Source organism: Gambusia affinis, linkage group LG02 (genome assembly GCF_019740435.1).
Source record: "Gambusia affinis linkage group LG02, SWU_Gaff_1.0, whole genome shotgun sequence".
NCBI classification, from domain to species: domain Eukaryota; kingdom Metazoa; phylum Chordata; class Actinopteri; order Cyprinodontiformes; family Poeciliidae; genus Gambusia; species Gambusia affinis.
In genome coordinates this window covers 25,382,285-25,401,047 of record NC_057869.1, presented here as the reverse complement: position 1 = coordinate 25,401,047, position 18,763 = coordinate 25,382,285, and the positions used below count along the sequence as shown (strand labels likewise).

Sequence of the window (18,763 nt, the reverse complement as noted above, 5' to 3'; positions counted from 1 at the left end):
GAAAAGGAGAAGTAGTGAACGGTAACAGCGATTTTCTGAACTGTTTTAGAATTGTAGTTTTAATAATGACAGCCGAGGAAGTGATAGGTCACGCTTCCAAATATTGAACCTTAATGGCCGCCTCACTCTGCTCCACACTTTTCTTTTCGCATTGGAGGATGACTGTTTACACCCCAGGCAATTTCCAGTAAGTCCCATAGCGTAGAACTGGTGCAGTACATACTGTATGTCACAAGCAAATGTTAGCGGCTGGGTCAAATTTAAAACCTCAACAGAGTCCAAACCTCCAGGAAGCAATCATTTCTCAATAGCCAAGAGTCCTGACCCTCTGGTTGAATCATAATCAACCAATAAAATACGCAACAATTTTTAAAGATACCAATTTACTTCCTGTGGTAATCACAGTGAGACTGATCGAAGTCTGAGTCACCACAAAGGGACTTAAAAGCACCTAAGATCTGGTTCAGACGCTGCTCTTTGAACTTGATGAGAGCCAGTCATTAAATATAAAATGGATAATACAGGAAGAAAAGACTAAGAGACAGATTTTATGTTCTCTTTACTTAAAAACTCAGCTCTTACGAGGAAACGTTATTTATCCAGGATGTTTAGGGATTGCATTTAATAAAAAAACCCCGGAGACAAATGGGTGTGTGAAGCAACTTAATTATAGCTAAAACATTTGTCATATGCTCATAATTAAAGTACTTAGGCTGAAAATTTGGAATAATTCTTTTCAGGAACGACTTCAAAAACTTGTGTTCATGCAGCTAATTACTAACTGTTAATTAATATTTGATCACAGAGCAGAAGTTAATTTGCTCCAGTCGCTGTTTGTTCATGATCCTTTGTTTCTTTTGTCTTGTTTGGGTCAAAATGTGTGACGTCGGGATGCCCCAACTTGGATTCCTGCATAATATTAAGTACGTGGTCTAATAATAAGTGAAAAGAAAATCTTAATCATCCAGATCCCAGACTGAAATGTGGTCCAGACCTTGAAAATCACGGTTTACAATTGCATGCAAATCTATCATTAAAAGAGTATTATACGTCCAAAAAATTAGGTACAACATTATCAACACAAGTCGAACAGTGTGACGGTGCATCGACTCCAGTAGACCAGCTGAAAGTGTGTGAACAATTAAGGGGTCAAGTCCACATTTTACAGTTGTCGTCGTTGTTGTTGTGCTCCTCAAACCATTGCTAAACCATGTTTGCTTTGTGCTAGTGTGCATTCAGGGGCCAAATGCACACTAGCATTTAGACTCCGAAGGCTGTATATTAGAAACACACAAAATATTGGTATCGGCCAATGTTGGTAATTTTTTTTTACTTATTGTATCTGTCTGAAAAGTAAAACTGTGCCGATATTACCAGTCGATACTGATTTCAATCTTTTTGTCATTTGAGTTTGCGGAGTGGGTTGATCTTGTTGAATTAGTTTGGTCATATGATCAAAGAAACACAACTTTGATAACAATGCAGTACAGAATAATGTATAGCTGAGTGAAAGAAATGTCTTTTTACGATATTGAAAGGGTGGGAAAATATATATTATATCAGTACATACTGGTTATCAGACATAACAGTAATATTAATATCGTCCGAATGTTCATATAAGTGCATCCCTATAGTGTATGGTCGACAACAACGCTTAGGTAAGTGAACATTGAACATTGTTCAAAGCATCACACATTTTCTACTGGCTTACCATCTTCCCATAATGCATCCTGGTGCTACATGTTCCCTGGATAATGGACAACCACGTTATGTCAAAGAAAACATGATCTATGGGACCAGGCCTTGTTTGACAGTCATAGTTCAAACCCTCCTGTCTGCAGGACTTTCATGATCCCTTGATGATGAGAACAAACAAGGCTGCTCATGTTCAACCCATCAGCAAGAAAACACCAGCTTTCGCTGTGACATGTTGAAACACCAAGCACCATTTTTCTCAGAGAATGCTTTGTTTTTCAGGCCAGGTTTGATGCTGACAGACGCAATGTTGGCATTTCTATAGAAGACACAGGTCGGTATGGGCATCAGTGATGTCAGTAACGCGTTAATTTGTAACGCGTTACTGACGTCGGACCACTTTTTTCAGTAACGAGTAATGTAACGCGTTGCTATTTCAAATCGAGTAGTCAGACTACAGTTACTTATCAAAATCACTGTGCTTGTTATTTACAATGTAAACAATGGAGGAAGATTTTGTTGGTGGTTAAAATCCTTCTTAGAGTTTTCCAGACAACAGTGGACCACACAAATTACTCACGTTTTTTATTTTTTTGTACTGTTTTTTCTACAATCTCCTCTTCAGTTCAACCTTATTAGTGGAGACACATTGTTGATGTTGCCATTATAAAATAGCTTACAATTAAGTTTTGGCAAAGCTCAATGTGATTTTCACAGGAGGTGGAGCATTGTTGTTAGCAGCTGCTGAAAGTAACTAAAAAGTTACTTTTAATGTAACTTAGTTACTTTCCAAATCAAGTAGTCAGTAATATAACTAAGTTACTTTTTCAAGGAGTAATAAGTAGTCCGATTAAAGTTACTTTTTCAAAGTAACTATGCCAACACTGATGGGCATACTGACAAGGCTTGCGGCTAAGCAGCTGTATAGCCAACGAACCGAGATGCATTTTTTGACACCTTCCTAACAGAAGCAGCATTAACTTATTCAGCAATCTGAGCAAATGGGTCTGTTGGACCACACAGGCCAAGCTTTCGCTCCCCACATGCATCGTTTGAGACTTGGCCGCCCATAACCCTGCTGTCAGTTCCCCACTGCTCCTTCCTTAGATCACCGTCGATAGATCCTAACCTCTGCAGACTGTGTAGCCCCACAGAAACTGCAGTTGTGGATGTGCTCGGAACCAGCTGTCTAGCCATCCCAATTTGTCAAGCTCCTACAGATCCTTATGCTTGCCTGCTTTTCCTCAATCCAACACAGAAACCAAGGACAAAATATTCACTTGATGCCTCGCCAACAGGTTCCAGCATGAAGAAAACTGGGCCTTATTGATGAATATCCTCGGCATTGAAATGCTTTGTCTGAATCTGAGCTTGCCTTGTTGTAGAAGCTAAATTGATATCTGTGAGCTAAATCGTAGCACTCAAAGGGGAGGATTAAAGCACAAAATAGTAGCCACTTGTTGGAAAAGAACACATTGCTGCAGACCTCTCATAACTACAGTGCGTGTGAAAACAGAGAGGATGCAGATCGCTTACCTCTGAAACAACAGGATGTAATCTACTGTAAGAAAAGCTACTCTCATAATGCCACACATTGATGTGATCAGCAGGGGGGAGACTTCCACTTCACCACAGCAAGCCTTTATTCTTTATTAATCATCCATCAAGCCCCATCAGGCTCAGCTCAGTCGGTCGAAAGCCTCCGAAATCCTACGTCAACATCCCAGCGAATCTGACACCACAACAGCTTTCAGCCTCCGATCAACAGGCCCGTGACGGCGGTGGGGGAAAGGGGAATGTCTGCGCCCGCTCCCCGGGGCCATCGCAAGTAGAGTTCAGTGCAAGAAGAGAAGGATGCACGTGCACACACACACACACACACACCCACACACACACGCACACACGCGCACACACACGCAATGTAAGTCTGAACTGCTCATGCAAACAACCTATCACTTCCTTGCTTTCACACTATTTTTTCTTCCTTTCACACTTCGTCTGCGTTCCTACAACTCCTGTCTGCATCACACGTCATGCCCGTGCGCATTAAGACGGAGGTGGTGCGAGAGCAGGCCTGAACAGGATCTGACAGCCTTTATTCCAGGGCACGTTCCAGTTGCTATTAAATCTCACCTTTTGTATTCCCCTCTGCCACAGAGGAATACTCAGCAATCATGTTTCCCTTCTTCACATCACCTCCAAGTGAGAATGAAGGAAGACTGTCAATTAAGATGAACTCAAATGTTTGTTAAAGATATGAAAAGCAGAAAAACAGCATTTTGAAGGCAGTAAAACCTGGTGAAGTGGGAAATACGCAGACTGAGTGGAACCGAAGCGAAACACCCTTCGAAACATGATCGGGACCCCTTTCAGATGCAAGCCGGACCACCTCTCAGCAATGGCGGAATGCTGAAAAATAAGTCGATCCATAAATAATGTTGGTCTCTGAAGCATAAGAAACCAAGATGCTCACCAGCTGAGTACTTCACACTTTGCTTTCTTCTGTGCTCTCCATCTGCGCCCAAGGCGAGGAGTTCTCTCCATGCGTTGCGCGCAATGAAACGCACCATATTTCTGCACCCTCAGCACCAGCCAAGGGAAGTAAAATATGCACTTCACACATGTTTTATTTACATGGAGAGCTAATAGAATCTATCCACAGTCACACGTTTTTACTCACACGTTGCAATTCACACATCGCCAGTGTACTGAGGGGAATTTTATCTTAGATCACTGATGGTAAAGTAGAAGGAGAATAACGTGATATATTTTTTAAATCTAACAGTGAGTTAACCTTCAATCACAGCTGCAGCTTTTAGGATGCATCTCCACCAGAAGACAAATCTGAAACTTCTGCCTGTTCCCTGTTTGGAAAACAGGACAAGCTCAGTCTGATTGGGTGGATGGCAACTGTGAGCATCGATTTTTAAGACCGTATTTTCAATGCAAGTCCGTCAACTGATTCTTGCATCTGAGCAGTGGATTTATGCTCCTCCTCCAAAGCAACAAGGAGCTTTCTGGCTGCTTCTCTAATCAGTGGTCTCTTTGCTTAGCCTGTCAGTTTAGGTCAGCAGATACGTCTTGGTAGGTTTCCGATTTTACCAAACTCTTCTCGTCTTGGATTTAGAAAGTGAGCTGTTGGGATATTGCTCAGTAGCCTAATTCCTAGAACTGTCTGCGTTCCTTGACAGTTGGTTCCCTATTGCTCTCTATCAAACCTCAAAGTCCTTCACAGAGCAGATGTTTCAATACCGAGATTAAATTACAAACTAGTGAGGTCTATAGAGTGGAACCCCAATATTAGCAAGTGTTAGCTACTTGCTTAAATCTGGGAATATTTCAGACCGCCTCTAGAAATGCTTATAACTTCCTATTTTGATAGTTCAAACACCAAGTATACCTTAATGTGCATTAATACTCAAACTGGAAACCGCCTTTGCAATACCGCAGAAGCTAACACCCACTGTTGTCCTTATCTCTACTTTTTGGGGTATAGCCAATCAGGGACAAGAAAAATAAATACAGTTTATGGACTGGTTGTTTTGCAAATACCAGTTAGTGTATCAAGTAGCATTGTACCTAGGACCTTCAGTTTCTCAAGTCACATTTTGTTCAAATACTTTAATAATGCTTTAGAAAAAATCTGTCATTGGTTGAACTTTCTTCAAGTTATTTAAATCAAATTCCAATAAAATGGACTGATGTTAGTCGTCGTTCAGTCATAAATGTTGTGAAAACATTTAAGGCCCTTAAAGTGGCACAAATTGAAAATAAAACCGGATCCAAACACATGACCAAATACAGATGAGATCTTTTCAAGGGCAGGGCACAAGAGGAGTCACCTTGAATGTAAAAACTCTGACAGCACCGCGTCAGTCTGGAATAAAAGTCTGGTCTCTGCTCTGTGTCTGATGACTGAAGGTGCGTTTCAAAGGACTCCCCCGAGGCACGGAAGAGGAAAAAAAGAGAGAGGGAGAGAGGGGGGGCAGGGAGAATTTGAGAGAGTCAACTCTCTTTTTGGGTTCAAAAGCGCTGTGAAGTCCAATTTACCTTTGAAAGAAGGGAACGTTCTCATATGAAAACCCTGAAAATAACTCCTACATAGAAACCTGGATGAGCGCTCGTAGACTAAAGGACGATGAGGACTGTGGGTGTCTCTGTGTGTAAGGAGCGGGACATAGATGGTGAATTTTAATCAAGGAGAAGGGAACGGGCAGAATACTCTCAAAAACGCAGATTAAGAGACGGCTGCTGAAGTGATGGATTGGTCTCTGCGCCGTTCCACAGCTCCAAATGAAGCTTTTAACCCAGTTTTTGAGTGACATTTTTCTACCTGGCATTAAACACCACGCCCACTTTCTGCAGGGAAAACACCTCTTCAAGTCGTCTGTTCAAGCCACAAGACTGTGAATAGAGGTCTTTTAGATTAGAAATGACACAGGCGATGTTAGATTTGGACGTGATGCAATGATTTAGCAGCTCTATGATTGATTTAAAAAATCTGCCTCGTCGCCCCGTAAAAGCACCTCAGAGGCGTTGACGTATAATTGCATATTCAAACTGACGGGTGTGGAAAGTGCAATCTTTAAGTGTGCGATCCGGAATTTATACCCTCACATTAGATTTGGGAAATACATCAAAAACAGTCAGAGTCACTGACACATGATCCAAGGTTTACCAGATGATGGGCACATCCGAAACGCGTGGCATGCCGCAATTATGCTAATCACGTACAGGCAGACATTTCAGAACAGATGGCTGTGAGACAAAACATTCAATCTGATTAGCATGTCACGCCAGCAGTCAGATTCTTAGCAACACCTAAATTCCTTCTGTAAGGTCCAGAATCATAATGGGACCATTTAAAGTAAATTGCTGACGATGCGTGTGAAGCCTTGATCAGTGAGCCCCGCGCCTGCGCACACATTGGGAACAGGGCTGGGAGATGACGTTCAGCTTCACACGCAGGAGTCAAGAGAGTGTTGGGAAGTCATTAGGAAAGTTTATCTTCATTTGCTGACTGCAGCAGTCAATAATAACTCTCATTAGCACACAGCGGCTGCAGCGGCGTACTGCGGAACGAGGCTGACCAGGGTGCCTGGGCTTGATTGGAAGCAATGCTTTGATCTGAGATTCTAAATTTGGCGTCTTTGTGGTGAAGGATTCTGATTGTGAATCCTGGCAGGCATTTCAAGAAACTCCATCGACACCGAAAAACTCTCTGCAGACTCATATGCAACAATATGTGCATCTGAATCAGAACCGAACTGGTTTGGATTGAGCCAGATCATAGTGGAATGACTGGATTGTGTGTACAGTCACGGGAAAACGAATCCGTCCATCTCGCCATTGTTTGGAGCTGTTTGTCCTAACGGGGTTGCCGAGGGTCACTGGGCGAGAGGCGGGGGACACCCTGGACAAGTCCCCAGTCCATCACAGAGCAGCACTGAGACACACAGCCATGCACACACACACACACACAGGCAAATTAGAGAGACCAATTAACCTAACAGATATGTTTGGTGATTGACGGAGTACCCAGTGAGAACCGACACAAACATGGGGAGAACATGGAGACTCCATAGAGACAGACCCCAACTAGGATTCCAACCCTTGCTAGAAGGTGACAGTGCGAACAATTCACAGCTTTGAATGAGTCAACATTGTATGGCATTAAGACCAATGCATCACCTTGAATCTTTCCTTTTTCCTGCATCTCATAACAGATTTGCAGCTGATTTGGAGATCATTATCCTGTCAGTGATCCAATGCAGGTCGGGCTCCAGTTTCTGTGACTGATGCACAAGCCTAAATTATCACTCTTTCATGATAATAACTATGTATTCCTTCTTGTTAAGTTAATTCTATTGTTCTGACTGCACGACAAAGCAATCATAATCCAACAAATACATATATTGCTTTTTAATATGCTTATTATATTAAAGCATATTAGTATGCTTTAATATACCAATATGCTTCTTTAGGACAACAGTTACATAAAGGAGCGTGATTTTGTCACCAAGCTGAATACATTTTCAAATTTGATAATTATTTATACTTTCACTGAAAAAACAGTGGAGAAAATAAGTAAAACTAACAATCCTAACAACATGGATAATATTGAGAGGTTTTATACACAACAATAAGATCTAAATTCTTCCAAGAAATTAATCACAATAAGTACAATAAATACCCATTCTCATAAGGAAACACACACCTGCATTCATGCATTGATAACCATACATCTACTGCTAAAAAAGAGAGTACTAAAATATTCAGTTAGTGTACCATCCACCACGGTGAAACTTGATCGTGGGAAGAACTTTGTTTCAAAGAGCCAAAGAACCCGTTAGAGTAAAATCACAGCTTATCAGCAATTGATTGTGTTGTACGAACAATATCTGTTGTTACAGTCCAGATACGATCATCTCAGCTTGCGGCGAAGCTCAAAACCTTGCAGTTATCTGAACAGCTCAGATGCTGACAGATGACAAGCGACAAACACGATTAAAAATCTATTAGAACAAAAGACAATTAATTTGCATGGGAGTAAATTCCCACGCTCACACGCGTACACGCACTCAGAAACACACATCAGGGGCTGAGGTGTCTGGAGAGAAGAGATAGGGCCGCCTCCACCAGCCTCTCCACCTACCCAGAGGACCTAATCAGTCTGTGAATACTCGGAAAATGGAAGCTGTCATCTACCGGCGTCTAGGTAGGCTCCCTGCCGACACCCTGTTGCTACTGCCATCCACCACAGGGAAGGGGGAAAGAAATAGGATGGATGTTTCCATAAAGTCCCACATTAAACCAAGAATTACCTTCCATCATTCTTTCTCTCAGTGTCCTCCGCGGACTCATCTGGTACAACTGAAAACACAACTTTTGATTCATTCAGGCATGTCTGTTGTTTTCTTTTCAGAATATAAAGATTTCATTTCCTGTCCTGCTGTTTTACTTATTTATTTTTTTACAGTTTCTTCCTAGTAAATGTAATCAAAGTGAAGGGAAACCAGGTCACCGATTCATGATTTCCACTAAGGACTGTCCGTAATGATGATTATTCCACCACTCAGGCATGAGGCAACACCTAATTGCTCTTAAGAGATTAGTTATTCCACCTGAGTGTTGCACAGAGGGCCAGGCCCTACAACAATAACGCCTGCCTTAAGGCAAGTAGCTTGGAAGCTGGCATAGCATGTTGAGATCATCAGAATAAATTTCACCATTTACAATGGTACAACTGGTAAATTGTTAACTACGGACGCACCGATTCCAGTTTTCTGGCCCAACAGTTTTATCTCCCAACTCCTGATTTTGGTCGATACGGATCTTTTAGTAGAAATGTAGCAACAAAGTCTGTAAGTTGGTAATATTTGGGTGATTATTTTTAACTGAATACATGCAAAAATGATCTGGTGGGCAGTCTGTCAGTCAGCCCTCTCTCACAACAGAGAGACTAATTTCAAAACCTTTGCGGCGGTAGACAAGGTCAGTAGACAAGATAGCTTTCTTTACGTGAACATCAGAAATCTGGGCTGATTTATGTACTGTCACGGGAACATAAATCCCGTTACTGTACACGGGAACTAGCAAAACAACCAATGACATGGCAACAACTTGATGCATTTAGACATCTAAAGATGGTTAAGAAGATTTGCTGAAGTTCAAACTGAAAATTATGGACAGGAAAATAAAAAATATAGAGACAAGAGAAAAAAAGGTTGATGTTACTTGAATGTGGCATACATTTCAGAAACTTCTGGGAATTTCACACACAACTGTCTGTCATTTACAAAGAATGGTCTGAAAAAAGTAAAGAAAGACGCAGTTCTGTTGACAAAAAAATACTGTGTTGATGCCAGAGAAGAATGGATAAATCATAAGCTCAAATCCTCTCTATCTGTTCGCTGAACACCACAGGCTGCTACAATGAGCATAACTCAATCCAAAAGAGCGCCTTCGAGATGTGGTGGAATGGGAGATCAACATCATGGCTGCGCAGTCGAACAATCTGCTTCGACTGCATGAAGCTATCCCGTCAATACGGCCAAGAATCTCTGAGACGTCTTGTCGAAAGTATACCGAAGAACTGAAAGCAGTCTAATACATATTGGCAAGTGAAAGCGTGTGCATTTGGAGACAACAGCCGCAGCAAACGATTACAGCAGAAAGTGTCTACAAAGCTCAGCTACTTTGAACAGGCTCAGATCCTCCTTTCTGTAATCACTCAAATTGGGCACAATTACGGCAGCCTATTATGGGAGTTATTTCTGTTGCCACACATCTTAACAAGTATAATGCAGTGATTTGTGCACAGCTGAGCAATAGGATTAGATATTTCACTCAAATAATAGTTCCAGTAATGCAGCAACTCAGCGAGTGTGTGCTTCTGAGGTCGGTTGTTGTCAAAAAGATCAATGCCACTCAGCAAGCAATGTGAGATAGTCTCAAAGCCTACAGATTGCAGACTAAACAGCAATTACTCAATGTACCATTCATAACATCAAGAGTTATTAGATAGTTATTTTCCTTTTCATTTATGAATGCTTGGCTTACTTATTGGCTGGCAGAACTGGAGGTTGGATGAATCGATTGATCAACTGAATAACGGACGGTTTTACAGCGAACGGACAATAAAACTAGCAGTCGGATGGATGTATGAACTCATGAACTAGCGGACAGAGAGATGGATGGATGGATGATAGATGGACGGACTAAAAATTTAGACAATGTGACAGGAATAAATTGAAGATATATATTTTTTCAGCTCTTTTTCTTCCACTTATTTGTTCTACTTTCTTCTCCATAAATCACCAAACCAGAAAAATCTTATTTGATACGTGTGTGTGTGTGTACTTGTTTAGCTATACTACATTTCTGGCATATTTACAAACCTTCTGACAACTGATGGGCCTTATGGGGACCAAACCCTTGTTCTAATATGGTGGACCCTATTGTTTAGGGTTATGGGTTAGGTTCAGGAGTAAGTTGTGAATTAAACTTTGATTAAGGTTAGGAATAGACTAGTAATGGCTAGGGTTTATGCATAAACGCAGTTACTAAAATGAATGGAAGTCAACACAAAGTCCTAATATGGTTAGAAATACAAACTTGTGTGTGTGTAGCAGTGGTTGCACTATAGTCGTCAGCAGAGGGAGGAAAGAAAGAAAGCATAACAGAGGGACAATGGAGGCCCGCGGGCGGAGGCAGCGTACAGAGGTAAAGAGAGAGGACAACAGGGTAATTTAGTGGGAGAAATGATACAGAGAAGAGGACAAGGCTGAACAAGAAAACGAGCTGTGCTCCTCTGGTAGAAACACGGGACGAGTTGAGAACAAGCGTCTTTGGCTGGCTAGCCCTGCAAACTGTACTCAACTGTTTATATCACCAGGTCATTTTTCATCAAATAGGTGTTTTATCCCAGCTTTCAGTCTGTACGGCTCAAAGATCAAAATCACAACTGGAAACGATCTTTATCTAAAGAACATAAAACACGAGAGTCAAGTTTTTCAATGGCCTCTCCAAATAAAGCCACAGTGCCGTCAATGCTATCTTAAATCACGCGCTAAAGGTCAAGAGACCAACTCGCGTCAGGAGGAAAATATAACCATTAGAGATGATATTTCAGTGATGTGAATCACTAAATGACTTTCCAATATTCAATGTGTGCTGCAACACCACTGAAATAACAAAACAACTCCACGGCTTGAGCCGAGTCTGTGACAGTAGAATTTATTACATGGAGATAACGGCGTTTGTTGGGAGTTTTTTTTTAAAAGCGAAGATAAAGCATGCAATTCCTACTGCTTTGAGTGTCTGCTTATGTTTGAGAGAAACACGGACTCTGCAACTACTTAAAATGCTGTTCAACTCGAGTAATATTTTAATAAAACCTTCCCCAGTCCTGCTGGCTTTTGCATATTAAACCAGAGACGCTCTTTATATGCATTCTCTTGGAGTATTTGCGTTTTGATTGCCAGAATCATGGAATGAATACATGATTAGTGTTGAAGATGCGTTGTGCTTCTTCAAGTACTTTAGAGAGCCAAGTCTACCTGGACTAATTTGCTAGCAACTCTTATTCTGGGTTTATTTACCTCAACAGGCAGTAAGTCCCACCCCCAATGTGGGTCAGATGAGCTTATTGATGTAAAGTCTTGGCCCATAAAAATAAAAGATATTTAGAAAAATGATGAACCTGTTCACTGTTACAACTCAGTAAAAATACGTTAATATCTCCGATGAAAGAGCTCCTGGCTACTTTCATTGGCATCTCAGCTTCAAGCCTTTATGCTGCCTTGTTCCTAAGGTCACACTGTCCTCTTTAATTAAGCAGTTCCACAAAGTAGAGCCTCTGGCCGTTCAGAAATCACCAATCAAGCGGGTGATTCCCAGCACACGTGGGCTTTCAGAAATGAAGCTGGCATTGTGGAACCAAAGGAAGCGCAGCATGAAAATCAGTGGGGTTTATATATAGAGCGTTGAACACAAAGTGAATGGCATTTCCCATCTGAAAGAAGTAAAACACATTAGTTAGTGTTCTCTTTTGGCGTTACCATGACATCCAGTGACCTGTTGTGACCTTAGCGAGTATTAGTGGTAAGAACTGATGCATGACGTGATGTGAGACACTAGTCCACCACAGTTTGGGTAAATCTCACAGATTGTCATGCCGATATATCAGGACGGAAGTCTGCCCTTACACAAGTCAGCCATCAATTTCTTCTACTGACCAAATCACACATGACCACATACTAAAATAACAGCGCCACCCGGTGGCCTAGAATGACAACTACAGCGGATTTAAACCTAGTCTAAACACGGAACTTTTTTCTAATCAACATCCGAGAATTTTGTCAGTCTTTAGACCCCTTTACCCTTTCTAGAATGGGAATTATCAAACACTTATGTTCAACTCTCTCTGTTCCTTATTTGTACGTTTTTGATGGAACAGTTTTGTGAAAGAGGTTAGCGAGACAAGAAGACGTTATCACAGCACCGCCTTAAAATTGAATTATAAACGCACCAAAATAAAATTCAAGTCAGACAGCAGCCAAATCCAGCTGGTAGTAGGTTTTAAGAGCATCAGAAATGGACGGCACCCAAGCCTAACCTCAGGTTAAGTTTAAAAGCAAACTGCATCTTTGGCCCCACATCAAAAATGTCCAAACTAATAAAGGACATGATTACATATGTATTTCATAAAAATGCTAATTTAGCTAATCCGCGCAACAACAGGAACAAAGAAAGAACATCAATAGAGCAATGTACAAAAATCCCTTAACACTATCTTTATACTTCATTCTATATGTTTATAGCTTTAGACATTATAAACGGGCCTGATGTATTATTTATTTTTTAAAAATACACTCTGATTTAATATATCTACTCATGTCTGAACAAAACGTGAGGAACAACATCACAAAGGGCTATCCATGCAGCAGCAATGCAATCACTATTTCAAACCAGCATGTTGGTGGGGTTATAATGCTCCCCTTCCCCAGTCAGAAGCGGATTAAAATACATCAAAAAAGGGATTAAAGAATCTGCCGACACCCCTAAATCCCCCAAAGAGCATCCGACTCTATCAAAGGATGAGCATGCTTAAATATAAGGTGACACACATGACACATGAAGAGCGTGGTGACCAGTTTACTACTCTATTTCTACTACTGAGGGGAGGAAGAAATTAGATCTCAGTGAAGCGTTACATTACTGCGAAATGACCTGTGGCTTTTGTTGTCTTTTTATGCCGCAGCTATTTTATTTTTATTCTATTTTTTTTTTTTTTGAGTACATAGGGAAAAGCAGGACAAAGAAGGAAGAAGAAAAAAAAAACAGCAACAAAAAATAAAAAAGGCGAATACGCCGAGAGGTCACAAAACTGAGACTTCGAGATAAGTGGAGAGTAAACTAATTCTCCATTTTCATCATGTGGAGGGTTTCCTGCGTTAAGCGGCATCGAGGCGGACAGGACGCTCACCTCGAGCGTGTTGGTGGTTGGGAGGTAACGGCGGCGTGGGAGAACAGGAATGAGAATCCCGACGTTTCGGACGGGGATTCTCATTACTCCTGTCTCGCTCTGTGTCCCGGGAAAGCGCCGCTGCACACCGCTCCTCGTCCTCTGCCCTGTAATTTCCCCCTTTCCCTCCTCCTTTCCCTTGCACAGAGACGCAAACTGAATACATAAGGCTGTGCACCGACGAGGCCACACTCCCGTTCTCTTTCATCTCAACCTCCCAGCGTTTCCACGGCATCCGACTGGGCACACAGGCTGAAAACACGCAGACTGGACACAACGGGAGCTAGCACAAGGCACAAAGACGTCTAGCATGCACGGAGGTCAGGCTTCAAAGCTGAGCAATTAGGATAATAATATGTCCTAATTACCAATATTTTGAAGTGTTTCTGCATTCTGAGAAAGGGGATTGAACATACAACAGCTTTAACAAGAGGACAAATGGCCAATAGCAAGATATATAACAAATCATTACAACGGGAGAAATATGAGTGGAAAAACCTAGTGAGATTCTTCATCACACCTGCTCAGAAAAGTTACTATGGTCCTCCTACTTGTTGGATAAAATGCAAAAATCAAAATGCAAACTTTTATGTTTTTTGTGACTGCCCAGGTATAAAAGATTACTGGAAAAGGATAAATAATGCCATACAAAATATTGTCAAGTCGGACATTCCTTTGGAGGTCAAGCTCATGTATTTATACGTCAAGAGGTTTCAAAAAGAAGTACTAAATACCATTTCAGTAACAGAAAGTCAAAAGAACATTACAAGAGCTGATTATAACAGGACAAATCAACCCTACATGACTAGGTGAATGTAATATTTAACATGAATAAAACGGGAAAACAATAACAACCTGTCTTAATCACAAAACCAAACAATTGTGTTTATGGTGGCAAAGTTGGGTAGACTACGTGGAACTCGGACGATCCGATATTATTTTTAAAAGACCAAGGTTGACAAAACCACCTTGATAAAACACTCTCTTAGATTAGACTCCCATTATTAATGTGATGCTTTTAGTTTGTGTATTTTTGTTAATTTCTTTACATTTTTTACTAGTTTTTTCTACTTTTGCATTCCGGATGTAGAGTTGTAGCATTATTTGGTTTATTATAATGCACAGGTCTACATGCCTTTTCTTCTCAAGTAGAGGAGTTGGATTTGTGGTGATGTGACTGTATGTTGTTGGAAGTCAATAAAAATAGAAAAAAAAGAAGAAAAAAACAAAATGCAACAGCTTCAATAGTGCCTCAAATTTCTTAATATTGGTCCTACTAAGGATATTAATGGTGACTGGAGTAACTGCTGTTAATTTAATATATAAAAACCACAATAGAAATAAAATACATAATTGTATCCAAGTATATAAGTATATACAAATAGTGACATCTACGTGTTTTTCCTTTCACTACAGAGGTTCCTGCTTTAGAGCAGTCCTGGTTCTGGACTGATTTTCTACTGCCTGACTGAGCCACACTATCAGGTCATAATAAACTTTGCTTCCAGTTTGTTATCCCTGGAATGAAATGTCCTGACACAAGCTGATTTTAAGTCACTGTGTGCCAAATCTAGATGAGAAATGCAAATCTGGAAACACGCTGGAGGGCGTTAAAAGGGAGCGTTCCGTCTGCATGGACTTCAGCCATTTTATGTTTTCTGACTCTGGTGATCCATGATGGATGGCCGTATGGGTGCAGCGGCCGGAACAAGCAGCCATGAGGATAATGGTTGTGTCCATAACTCAAACAGGTAGGGATCTATGTTTGAAGTTTTCCATTCGACTGGTTGCTGTGAATGTTGGTCACCCGTGAACGCCGTTTTCTGACGCTTTTATAGCCACTAAACTCTCTTCAAAGCTCACAATCAGACCTAATTTTGCTGTGTCTTATTGTTTGCTCTTCATGTTGTTGTGGAAGAACTTTCCTTGGATTCTGATTCAAGCTGTCACGTTGGAGCCAGTAGGTCTCTCCCAGCGCTAACTAGAATCAACCCATCAGAAGCAGGAGGCGGGTTTTAGCGCTTTCAATCACCTCTTCACGTGGAGCTGCTCATCCCATTATTGTTCTCTGCTACGATGCGTTATCAAATGTGTCATAAATGCTCTGACTAGTTAGCAAGGTCGCCAATGACAGCGGACCAAAGGTTATCCTGCAACGATGAGTTGTTTCTCCATTAGCACATTTGGCAGCGAGAACATGAGATTGATTGACAGCACTAAAACTCATCCTTCGTCTGATTGGTTGCTTTTGGTTAAGAGTCGTACATTTTGTCAAAGAGCATTAGGAGCTCAAAAAGGAAGAGGAGAAGATCAATCTTTTAAACGATTATCACCCTTAATATATACTGTCACAAAATAGTGATAGTTTTAACAAATAAAAACCATTTTTTATAAAAGTTAATTCCAAGTTAAGTCTGAAAATTAACACCAACAGTGATGTATTCAAGTCATGTGCACCAAATCCAAAGGTTTGCTTTTTACGAAGCTGAATTTTATCCTGCTAAATCCCAATTGACATACCAAAACAAATGGGAAGAACTGTCCCACTTTTTCTTCTGGAGAGGGTGAGCCATTTATAACCCGACTCGGAACAATTTTTATTTTGGCTTCGTCTGACCAGCTTGTTTTGGGTTTTGGACAAGTAAAAGGAAAGGCAAAGGTGAGTGGGTGCACCGACGGCGTTCATGTGTGGAAGCGGAGGTGGAATGAGCCTTACGTCTCCCGGCAATCAATCCCTGGTATTTGTCAGATCTGTTCCACGCCACGCCAACCATCCATGACTCTCTCCGTTATTACACCTCGGAGGTCACGCCCACTCCGCCCCGGCCTGCGCCATCGGTCCAGGGTCTGATGGTGGCCTAATGGCCTGCTCTCTCTACACTGCAATTAACCTTTTTATTGGCCACCTGCCAACAGGCTGGAGACACATCGCCGAATCAGCGCTTGTGTGTGCAAGCAGAAGAGTAAATGCGTCAGCCCCTCGTCTGCTTCGACACTTGATGTGCTTGTGCATAGCAGCCAACGGCTTTAGGTCCATGAATTTTTATTGGGAAAGGAAGCCAGCGTAAATACAAGCGCACCTATAATAGCTGACAGGTTTCACCTGCCGCACGGTCCAAACGGAAATTGATTGAATCCAACATCCCATCATCGCTGACCCGAACAGATCCCCCAATGGCTGCTGTGCCGTCTGAAAGCAGAGCGCTTCTCACGAACAGGAACTGGAACAGTTCTGCTTTGCACTGCACGCCTGCCAGCTGGGAGAACAGGTATGATTTGCACAGCAGACCAAACAAACACATCCACTCTGTTGATGTAAGAATAACAGGCGGAGACAAACTCCAGCTGAAGTCTCTCATGAATGTTCAAGCCATCAAAACCTTCCAATTAGCTCTTCAAATCCTGGTAGTTGCTGGTGGAGTCTTGCCAAGATGAGCCTTTGCTTTTGTTTGCCCACAAGAACACAAAGGAACACTTTTGGTTCATGAGTTCTGTGGTGCGCTCACTAACTGTGGGCATTTATTGTATCATTTCTTATGATCAATTTCTTATAAGAATTTTGATTTATTGTTGGTAGAATAAATTCCAAAGAATGATGATTAAACACCCCCCCACAAAAAAACTGTCCATATTGTCAGGATTGATAGTTTTACAATTTTCTCCACTGTCTGTTCAATGAAAGCATCAATAAATACCAAAACATTTGAAAATACAGCTACCACTTGCATTTAGTTCAGTGATACAAATTACATTTCCTTATGTGACTAGTATCCTGAAAAAGCTCAATACATTATATTATGCTTTTCAAAACCATTATTTGTGTTTGTGGACACACAGTCACAGACACACAATTTGTTCAAAAAGGTTTAATAACTGATATTGTAATTTTTATTTTAATCGCAATAGTACAGCCAAATATCATGATAAAACCTTAAGTCCATATGGCCCCCTTTTAAGGGGGTCGGCCATATTATGGGAGTGTTTAAAGCAGAAGAGCATTGTAGGGAGTGTGGTCGCATTTAGATGGTGTGGAAAGTCTTGGGAAATGTGTATTGGTAATTTTCAGTTGTCCGTCATAACAGCAGTATTAATATCCGATATTGATATTGGTCCAAATTTTAATATCGCTGCATCCCTACTTCCTGATCTATTTTATTTTCCTGTTAGTGAAAATGTTTACAAGAAAACGATTGAATGGAAACTTCAAGCAACCAAAGTGACTCCTCCAGTGTTGCAAAGTGCCTTGCAACACACACAGGTACAGAGACAATGCCTCCTGCAGCAACACAAGATGTAATCCAGGACTGTTCTTGATGCAAAATTTGTCAACTTTATAAATAAGAAAAAAATAAGATTTGTTTTCAAGCGAGTGGGCATTCACAGTTCTAATTCATTATTCATAAATAGAACAACACGCAGCTGGAGTGAAACTCAAGAATGATAAAATAGTTTGAAACGCTGCTGTATCCGCCCACTGTGCTTGGCAGAGAAAGTCTGGAAATAGATTATTGAATAGAGCCTGGCTCACCTAGGGGACTAATCACTGCTGTCACGATGCGACGACATCATCTGCAACAAACTGTTGTACTTTTCAGTGAAGCCCCCTCACCAATGTAGGAACGTTATCAAGTTTACATGGAGATAATTCACCTCCATGTCAAGTATAACAACTCACCTGTGCTAATCTTGACCTTGAATCATGCCATGATTATCAAGGGCTTTTTGAGGATTTTTTAAAAATCATTCTTTAATCATTGTAGAATGATTTTACAATAAAAAGTTTGTTTTGAAGCGTTAAAGTTGTGTTTTCAACCCAAAGGACATTGCAGCAACTGTCAGGCCTGGTAGCGCCCGCATTACGCTGTGGTGCCGGATCGTCATCGGCACGACAGCACCGCTGTACCACTGCTAATCACATCCACAAAGTGAATGGAATAATTTAAGAGGTCTATCCTCAAATTCAGCTGAAATCAAACGTTAAACAAGTCAAATTACAGGATAGTTAAAATTAAAATTGGTTTGGGAATGGATAAAGAAACT

At 41.1% G+C, this 18,763-nt stretch overlaps 1 protein-coding gene across 14 annotated transcripts in view; it reads right to left on the bottom strand.

The window, feature by feature from the left end:
- neo1a (neogenin 1a) overlaps positions 1-18,763 on the bottom strand; it is a 255,108-nt gene that overhangs the window by 157,510 nt on the left and 78,835 nt on the right. The gene's annotated exons all lie outside the window — the stretch shown is intronic.